The sequence below is a fragment of the Trichosurus vulpecula genome, chromosome 1 (assembly GCF_011100635.1).
Source record: "Trichosurus vulpecula isolate mTriVul1 chromosome 1, mTriVul1.pri, whole genome shotgun sequence".
NCBI classification, from domain to species: domain Eukaryota; kingdom Metazoa; phylum Chordata; class Mammalia; order Diprotodontia; family Phalangeridae; genus Trichosurus; species Trichosurus vulpecula.
In genome coordinates, this window is record NC_050573.1 from 209,364,821 (window position 1) to 209,374,770 (window position 9,950).

A 9,950-nucleotide genomic window follows, 5' to 3' on the forward strand; every position below is an offset into this window, starting at 1 on the left:
GTGGGGAAAGATAGGTTTCTATAGCCATTGCCCTTATATCTTATTTCCAAGTGGTATGTAAAAACAACATTTTTTTGCACATTTGTTGTTAGAACTTTGAGTTCCAAATTCTATCCCTTTTTCCCTCCCCATCTACTTTCCTTGAGAAGGTAAGCAATTCGACATAGGCCACACATGTGTCATTATGCAAAACATTTCCATAATAGTAATGTTGTGAAAGACTAACTATATTTCCCTCCATCCTATCCTATCCCTCTTTATTGCAATTTTTCCCTTTACCATGTCCCTTTTCAAAAGTGTTTGTTTTTGATTAACTACTCCCCCAGTCTTCCCTCCTTTCTATCACCCCCTCCCTCTTATCCCATTCCCTCCTACTTTTCTGTAGGGTAAGATACCAAATTGGGTGTGTATGTTATTCCCTCTGTAAGTCACATCTGATGAGAGCAAGATTCACTCATTCACTTTCACGTTCCCCCTCTTCACTTTCAATTTAACTGCTTTTTCTTGCCACTTCTGTTTGAGATAATTTATCACATTCTATCTCTCCCTTTCTCCCTCTCCCAATATATTCCTCGCTCACCCTTTAAATTTATATCATCCCTTCATATTCAACTCACACTGTGCCATTTAGAGACATCTAGTCAGAGCAGGAACCTTTCCCAAGAATGCTTAGTTCTACTTGCCATTAATAAAAGTTTAAAAATGAGTCAAGACATTGAGGAGCAATTGGAAGAAGAGTTTTTTCCCCCTCACATGTCTGTGATCTTTAATCTTATGCTGCTGCTACTGATTGAGCCCCACAGGCAGGCTAATGAAACCTGCATCTTCAATAGCTCTGTGAGAGCAAGCATCTGGCAACTTTAAAAAATAGTATTTTATTTTCCCCAGTTACTTCTAAAAACAATTTTTAACATTTTTTAAACTTTAAGTTCCAAATTCTGTACCTTCCTCCCCTCCTAGTCCTATCATCATTGAAAAGTCAAGCAACTCATTCTTCTTTCATCCTCCTAACCCTCCACTATCCTCCCTCACCTCTCCTTCCTTCTTTCTTCTTCCCCCTCCTTCCTCTTCCTGCCTTCCATCCCTCTCCCTTCTTCTGCTCCCTCCATCCTTCCTCCCCATCTCCATCCTTCCCCCTCCCCACCCCCCTACATTCATCCGCTTTCCCATTCTCTGGCTTTTCACCCCATTCTCATGCCCCCCAAAGGGGCAGTGAGTGCCTTTCTTCCACCCACTGCCCCAAGGATGTGAGCCCAGTGGTTGGTAATGCTGTGGCGGGCCCTTGGCTTCTCTCATGCCATGGAGAAACAGGCGCTGGTGATTTGAATCAAGATCCCAGATGGTGGATCTGTGGACTGGACAGTGAACTCTGGTCCCCAATTGCTTTTCCAGGATGTGCTGGATGTGGTAGGCCAGGTTTTGCCTGATGCAACAACTACAGCATTTGAATATGGAAATGAGGATGGTGACAGAATTACTGTAAGAAGTGATGAAGAAATGAAGGGCATGCTGTCATATTATTATTCCACAGTAATGGAACACCAAGTAAATTGACAATTAATAGACCCTCAGCAGATATTTCCAAGAGCCTGCAAGCCTCCTGGAAAATAAAACATACATGACCCAGTACACAGGCCAGGCCCTCTCATCATAGCAGCCCAGAAGTTTCAGATTCACTTCCAAGCAATAGCTTAAAGCAGTCTTCTGCTGAATTGAAAAAAAAATATTAGCCAATGGCCAGGTGAATGAACCAGACATACAGTATTGAGACACCCTCAGTCATGGCAATGGAGGCACAGTCTACAAAACACATCATGTCCCAAGTGGAAAAAAATTTAGCTGTAAAGGTGATATTGCTAGATATTACACTTGAATTAAAACAAATTATGTCTGAATTGAAAATTCTTTATAAGTGTGATTCATCATATATTATTGGATTTTATGATGCATTTTTGTAGAAAACAGGATTTCAATATGTACAGAATTCATGGATGGGGGATCTTTGGATGTGTATGGGAAAATTCCAGAGCATGTCCTGGGAAGAGTTGCAGTAACAGTTGTTAAAGTCCTAAACTACCTGTGGAGTTTAAAGATATTACATAGAGTTGTGAAGCCCTTCAATATGTTGGTGAGAAAAGGGGATAGGTCAAGCTATGTGATTTTGCAGTTAGCACACAGCCGGTGAATTCTATAGCCAAGACATATGTTGGAACAAATGCTTATATGGCACCCAAAAGAACCTCAGGGGAGGAGTATGGAATCCATTCCGATATTTGGAGCTTAAGAATCTCTTTCATGGAGCTTGCTCTTGGGAGGTTTCCATATCCTCAGATTCAGAAAAAAACAAGGATCTTTAGTGCCTCTCCAGCTATAGCAGTGCATTGTTGATGAAGATTCACCGGTCCTGGTTGGAGAGTTCTCCAAACCATTTGTACATTTCATCACTCAGTGCATTAAGAAACAGCCAAAAGAAAGGCCGGCAACAGAGGATTTGATGGGCCACCCATTTATCATGTAGTACAATGAAAGGAATGCTGAAGTGGTCTCCATGTGGTTGTGCAGGATGCTGGAGGAGAGATACACCCAGCAGGGGCCTCAATGAGCAGCGATATCCCAGACAGCAGCCACAGAAAAGAAATTCTGCCATTAATTTTTTTTTAAAGAAACCTGCAGCCTATTTTATTGTCATTATGTTCACTACATAGTGTTGTGTCCAAGCACCAGAAGAGCGTTGGTGAGCTTCTGCACCTTCCAAGTCAGAGGGAATTCATCAGAATTCACCATTGCCTTCTATGCTGTCTCACTGACTAACCTTCAGCCTACAGCCTGAAGTCAACCATTTGGGCTGCTGAACGTGTCCATTTCAGCCCTATGAAGTTACTGAACCTGAATCTTTTGCTATCACATAAATAACAAAGTGATGGGCCCAAGGAACTTGGATACTACAGTTTCCTTTATGGCCTTTTCTGATATTTCTTGACTTTGTTGTATTTTTTTTAAATGGGAAAAAGTCGGGGGTGGGGTGGAGGGGAAGGGATTGGAACTCCCAGAGAGAGCAAAGCTTCAGTGAGTCATGTAATGATGATAAAAGCATTACAACTATATAACCACCTGAAAAAAGGCAAGTAATTCAATATAGGTCATATATCTGTAGTCATGGAAATATATCTTCATTCTAGTCATGTTGTGAATGAATACATAGACCTCCCAAAAAACATCCTCCAGAAAAATATAGAAAGTAAAAAATAATAGTATGCTACATCTGTATTCAGACAATATCAGTTAATTCTATGGGGAAGGATAGGATTTTTCATCCTAAGTCTTTCAGAGTTGTCTTGAATCACTGTATTGCTGGGAATAGCAAAGTTATTCACAGCTAATCATCATGCTAGAATGCTGTTACTTTGTACACTTTGCATCAGCTCATGTAAGTCGTTTGATATTTTTCTGAGAGAATCCTGCTCATCATTTCTTATAGGATAATAGTATTATATCACAGTCACATACTACAGTTTGTTGAAACATTCCCTAATTGATGGGCATCCCCTCAACTTCTAATTTTTTACCTCCACAAAAGACCCCCACAAACGAGCTGCTGTAAATATGTGTGTGTGTGTGTGTGTGTGTGTGTGTTTGTGTGTCCATTTCCCTTTTATTTTTTATCTCTTTTTGGATATGGAAGTAATAAAGGTATTACTAGGTCAAAGGGTACGCAGGGTTTTATAGCCCTTTGGACATAGCTCGAACGTCCTCTACAGAATGCTTGAATCAATTCAAAATTCCACCAACAGTTCATTAAAGTTCCATTTTCTCCCACATTACTTCCAACACTGGTCAATTTCCTTTTCTGTCCTGTTAGCCAATCTAATATGTATGAGGTGGTATCTAAGAATTGTTTAAATCTGCAATGACAAAACAATATCAGCATTAGTCTGTATCCCAGCCTTAGGTGATCTAGTGGATAAAGTGCCAGGCCTGGAGTCAGAAAGAATCAACTTCCTGTGTTCAAATCTGGCCTCAGAAAATTTCTTGCTGTGTCACCCTGGACAAGTCACATAACCTTGTTTGCTGCAGTTCTTCATCTGTAAAATTAGCTGCAGAAGGAAAAGGCAAACAACTCAAGTATCTTTGCCAACAAAACTCCAAATATTGTCACAAAAAGTCACATACAACTAAAACAAGCAAACAAACAAAGAAAAACAACATATATCAGTGAAATTAAAAAAAAAAGAAAATGACCCATTTGTACAAAATTAATAGAAGCTCTTGTGGTGGCAAAGAATTAAAAACTGTGGGGATCGTCATCAATTGGGGGAAGATTGAACAAGTTATGGCATATGACTTTGATAGAGTACTTTTGTGTGGTGTGAAATGATGAAGTGGGTGTTTCAGAAAAAAATAGTGCAAGACCTATATGAATTGAGAAAAAGTGAAGTGAGAAGAATCAAGTGATCATTGATACAATAATAGCAATGTTATAGTGATGATCTTGGGTCCACTGATTAATACAATGATCCAAGAGATTCCAAGAAAATCTTGATGAAAAAAATCTTATCTACCTCCAGAGAAATAACTGATCAACTCTGAGTGGATATTGAAGTATAATTTTATTTTATTCATTTTATTTTTTTGAAACATGGCTAATATGGAAATTAATTTTTCATTATTTTGTATGTATAATTAATATCCTATTGTTTACTTTCTCTGCGAGTGGGGGATAGAGTGTCAGGGAAAGAGAATTTGTAAACAATATTTTAAGAAAGAAAAAAAATTAAATAATAACTTTTTAAAAATGTTTAGAAAAAAAAATGATTGAATTTGTGTTGCTTGGGATGCTGGCATACTGTGAAGTAAAGTGACTAGTCTTAAGTCAAATAGTCAGTATTTGCCTGAGGCCAGATAGTCTTTCTCTACTACTTCATCTTGCCTCTCTACACATAGCATGTGTTTAGTGCTTATTTTAGTTAAGCTGAATTGGACATCATATACATCCATCAAGGGGGTGGGCTTTATTACAAAATTACAGATCTTCTAAATTAATATAGACCAAGTATTCTAAGTTGTTGATAGCTTTTTTACTATAACTTACAGGACAAATCAGACCCATCCTTGATCACATATTGACTCATCCAATTTATGTTGAGGCTGCCAAAAATTAGTTTGGCCTATTCTGCATTTTAATAGAATTTAAAATAAGGGCCTCTGTAGAAAGCCTTAGAAATAAATAATTTAGTGAAATCCCAGTGAGAATGTATTATTCTCACTCTTTTATTTGAAGCACAAGACTTTTATAAATTCATTACTTACAAGTCCACTTGAATATTCACAATAGAGTATCAGTAAGTGTCTCAAGAGTCCTTACCAAAAATAAATTACACTAAAGGTACAAGAGGCTGAATTCTACTGACAATGAGCTGAAAGATTTACACAAAGGCTTCTTTGCTGTTTCTTTAAGAATATGATGCCAAAATGGTGAAAGATCTCTACAGTGAATTTCTTACACAGATATTAAGTGCCTTGTGACATCATTGGGAATGGGAACTGTTCTTCTCACATCTCATAACGTAGTCAATGATGTACATATAGGCTTGTTAGCCATCACCTTTTGCACATTGTAGCTGAAAAAATATTGTTAAAGTCATTTGTAATTTGGGGAAATGATGTACAATGAGGCCATAATTCTTGTGAAAGACCACTATTACTCTTTCTATTTATTGCCCAGATACTTTTATATTTAAAAAATATTTTTTTGATAATTGGAGGTTAGATGAAAATGTTACTAACAGAGCTATTATTGAAATTCATCATATCATAACCATCAGTATTTTTCCTTTAAAGTTCCTTCTTCTGTTAGGTAAGTTTTCTTTAATGTCACTTCTTTACTAAGTTATCAGCAAGTAAACATCCCTTCTCTCCATATCGATTTGTATAGCCATATCTTACATAGAGGGTATACATATGTTAAAATATTCCAGATCAATCAAGCCATAAATAATTTCTTCCTTTTTTGTTGTTAAATGTAAGGGGGAAGCTTTTCACCTTCATCATCTAAAAACCTGCCTTTCCTTACATTTTTAAGTTATTTTAGTTCATATACTACTTCCTTCAAAGTTTAAAAAGTATTCTTACCATGACTGGAAAAACAAACAAACAAAAAAAAAAAAACCTCACTCCTGCACAAAGAACAGTTAAAGACATTTCTCCATGCTCTGCTAAGCTTTAAACAATACTAAAATTCTGCTGCACTCAAGATTACCAAATTTAATTTGTATAAAGTACAATTGGAACAATTTGAAAGACTTTAGGGAACCACTTCATTTTATTTTGAAAATTAATTTTCTTCTAACCAGAGTAGAGGAAGGAGAAAAGTGAGAAGTACAATAAAGACAGAGCTGATTTTAAAAAAAATCTTCATAAAACCATCAAATTGTCCTCAGGAGTCCTTTCTGGGACTGTAGAGTATTGGTTTAAGGGAGGAACTTTCTTTTCATCAAGATTTTAATTTAAAAAGTTCAGGCAAACACCAATAGACAAATAAACAAGTAAGCCCAGAGGGAAATACTGTGTAATTACAATTGCCCAGAGTCTGGGATGTTCTCACACATTGGCACTAATCTTCTCCTCCTCTTCACACCTGTCAACCTAAATAAATGTCCATCATATGTCATTGGTAACTATACCCCCATTCACCAAGGACATGAAACTAGTATGGTTTTCATTCTTTTGGGGAGCTAGGGGAGTCCTTACGACAATTAATATACTGTTAGCCAAGACTGTAATAATATTAATAGCAGAATGATAATTATTTATATTATCTTTCTGTAAAAAAAAAAACAAACAACTGTCAGTGTTAACTGTAAGTAGAATGATTTGAATACCTTTCCTAGATTCATGGATGATAAATCTTATTATCATGGATAAGTTAAATATAGGTAAGGAATAGATTTCAAGTATGATTATGCCATACAGCATTGCAAGTGTATAGTTGTGTCCCTCTATTCTTTGCAGAAAGATGGCCCATGTTCCATGGCCATGGAATACTAGATAATACTAGAATAAGTTGTTGCCCTGGACATATATATATGTATGTCCATCCATGTATATATGTATATATGTATGTGTATGTGTATGTGTATGTATATGTATATGTATGTATATATGTATATATGTATATGTATGTATGTATATAATTTTGCTATTATTTATAGAATGTGTGATAATCAAGGAAGAGAAGAGGAGAGATATATGAGGATATTAAGAAGTAAAAGGATATATGAGGACCTTAGGAAGTAAAAGGAAGAAATACATGCATATATATACACACATGTATACATGTATACATATATATGTACATGTATGTATATAATTATTAGAGAAAAATTCAATTGCATATCCAGTCGCCTAAAGAATTGTTTTGAAATATTCCTGACTGTGAGTAATGAAGGAGAAAAACAACCATGTCTCATGATTTTGGAAAAAATCGTTATTTAGAACTTCTCAGGATTAATCTTGAAAGTATTAGGGTAAAAATAATTGATGAATAATCATTTATTCTTTCAATTGTCCTATTAAATGTGACATGTGGAATACTGAATATGGAAATGATAGGCTAACCAGGTTTTAAAGGCTAAATTCCTGCTGTGAAATGAATTGGAGCTTGTAGAATTGTTTTTAGTTAATTAAGTTTTTATTATCCCTTTCACTGCTTTATTTGCAGTTCTTTTGTTGCCAAAGTAGCAAATGTAAATCATCATTATGTTGTGAGCTTTGAAACAAAACACTGTTTAAAATTAGAGCCCAAGAGCATGGACATTCCAAAATTTACTGATTGTTCTCTGAAGTAAAAAAAAAAATACAAAATACTGTTTTCTTTTTTTTTTCCTTCTAGGGCTAAAGTTCTCTCCCAAATTTGCAAGCATATCAAATAAAAAAAATGAAAGATTAAAGAAATGGGTCATATTCATGTTCATTTGACTATTTTACAACCTATATCATGACTAGTATCATCCTGTTTACTTGAAAACAAAATGATTTGGTGGATTGATCTTGACATTGTTGACAATTAGAGCTGTGGTTTTGACAAACAGAATGAATTCTAGACAATTCCATTTAAAAAGGCCATTAATTAATAGTCATCTAAACCAAACTTAAAAAAGTGATGGTATTTGAGGTATACACATTTAATTTAAGGTAATGATTTTTATTCATGTAAAATATGCAAATATTTGAATATATTTAGTAAATAATTGAAAATAAAGCATTAAAAAAGGAATAAGAAGATGAGTCCACATCAGGCTTTTCTTAATATGTGTGTTTGTATATGTATATGTATGTATATTATGTATACACACATATATTCTATGCTAATCATTTAGTATTTTGTGCCACAATTTTATCATCCATAAAATATGTGATAATGATAAATGTCTTCAAATATTTAAGACTTCATCATGTGCAAATGTGATTAGACTTAATATTTTCTGTTAGATCTCAGAAGAAGAACAGGAACAAATTTTTGCATGGAAGAAGATTTAGATTTAATGCTTATAAAACAAAAACAAAACCTTATAACCATGATAGGTACTTCAAAGCAAAATGAACTATTATAGGAGAAAATAGATTCTTTTTCATTTAGTGACATAAAGTAGAGGACTAAAATTAATATTTAGAAAGTGATTTCTGTCTAGTTGAGTGATAGTTTAGGTGACATCTTTTCCAAATTTAAGACTTTCTGACTCTGGATATTTTATTATATTTCCCGAAAATACTTAAACTCACCAAAGAACCAATTTTAATATTTCATATTTCTATAGTGTTATAAAAGTTGTCCGTCATTCTAACTCCATGGTTTCATCACAGTAACGTATGATTTTAGTTTGACATCTGTAATAAATTTAGTTTGATACTATGTCAACAACTGAAGCATCTACCAACATCACCGCCACCACCACCATCACCACCACCACCACTGATCCTGCTACTGCTGCTGCTACTCCTACCACCACTACTGTCTAAAAGCCCCAAACCATTCGTGTTATGGTGAAGGCAGGAAATAGCAAGTCTTAAAAATCTCAATCAGAATTGTTGCGTCAATTTTGCATGACCTGACAACTTTGAATATCTGATAAGAGTCCTAAAACACTGACAAATTGGTCTCTGCTACTACTACTCATTGGGGTGTCATCCCAGTAAGCATGACTACTAAGAGTCAAAAGAAACAGATGGAGTGTCATGGTATTACAGGTTGGTTATACTTGAAAATATCATGATTATATTTTTGAAGTGATGGACAATGGAGGGAGCTCTGTTATCATGGGAAGAGAAGATAAACTGGAAGATGAATGGGAATCCCAATACTTTATTAGTTAAAAATGATTAAGTGTGGGTAGCACTGACAAAAAGCAGATAAATGATGAGTTCACGTGAATTTCACTTATATATGGATATTTCAAGGATGTATTAGTAATATCCAACGAAACAATCAAATGAATCTTTTCAATTATAGATGAGGGATTTATACTACTCTTTGTCTATAGAACCCTCAAAGTAAATCATACATCTTACATATAGATGCAGAATAATCTGAAGAAATAACTTAATCACTAAGCACAGATTTGATGAAGTTATTCAAATTGAGATGGTACTAAAATCTGAAAAGGGAAAATTTGTATGAAGTAGAATAATTAATTTTTTTTTGCACAAACACTAGAATTTCTGTCTAATGAACAAAATTTAAAATCAAAATCAATGTGTCAAATAATTTTGATAATGAAAAGGTTATAGTTAGAACAAAAACTTCAAAAAGTCATGCTTGAGGTGGATAATAGAGATGAAATTAACAGGTTAATTATAGTTAAAAAGAGAATTTTTTAAGCATTTGGAATTTAATATAATTGTGGAAAAATGAATATATTTTCTAATAATATTTGACAAAGTACGAAAATATTTCA

General features: G+C 34.6%; 1 pseudogene; it reads left to right on the forward strand.

Moving 5' to 3' along the window:
* Positions 1-1,266: 1,266 nt before the first annotated feature.
* LOC118834759 lies at positions 1,267-2,602 on the forward strand (annotated as a pseudogene).
* The last annotated feature ends 7,348 nt before the right edge of the window (positions 2,603-9,950 follow it).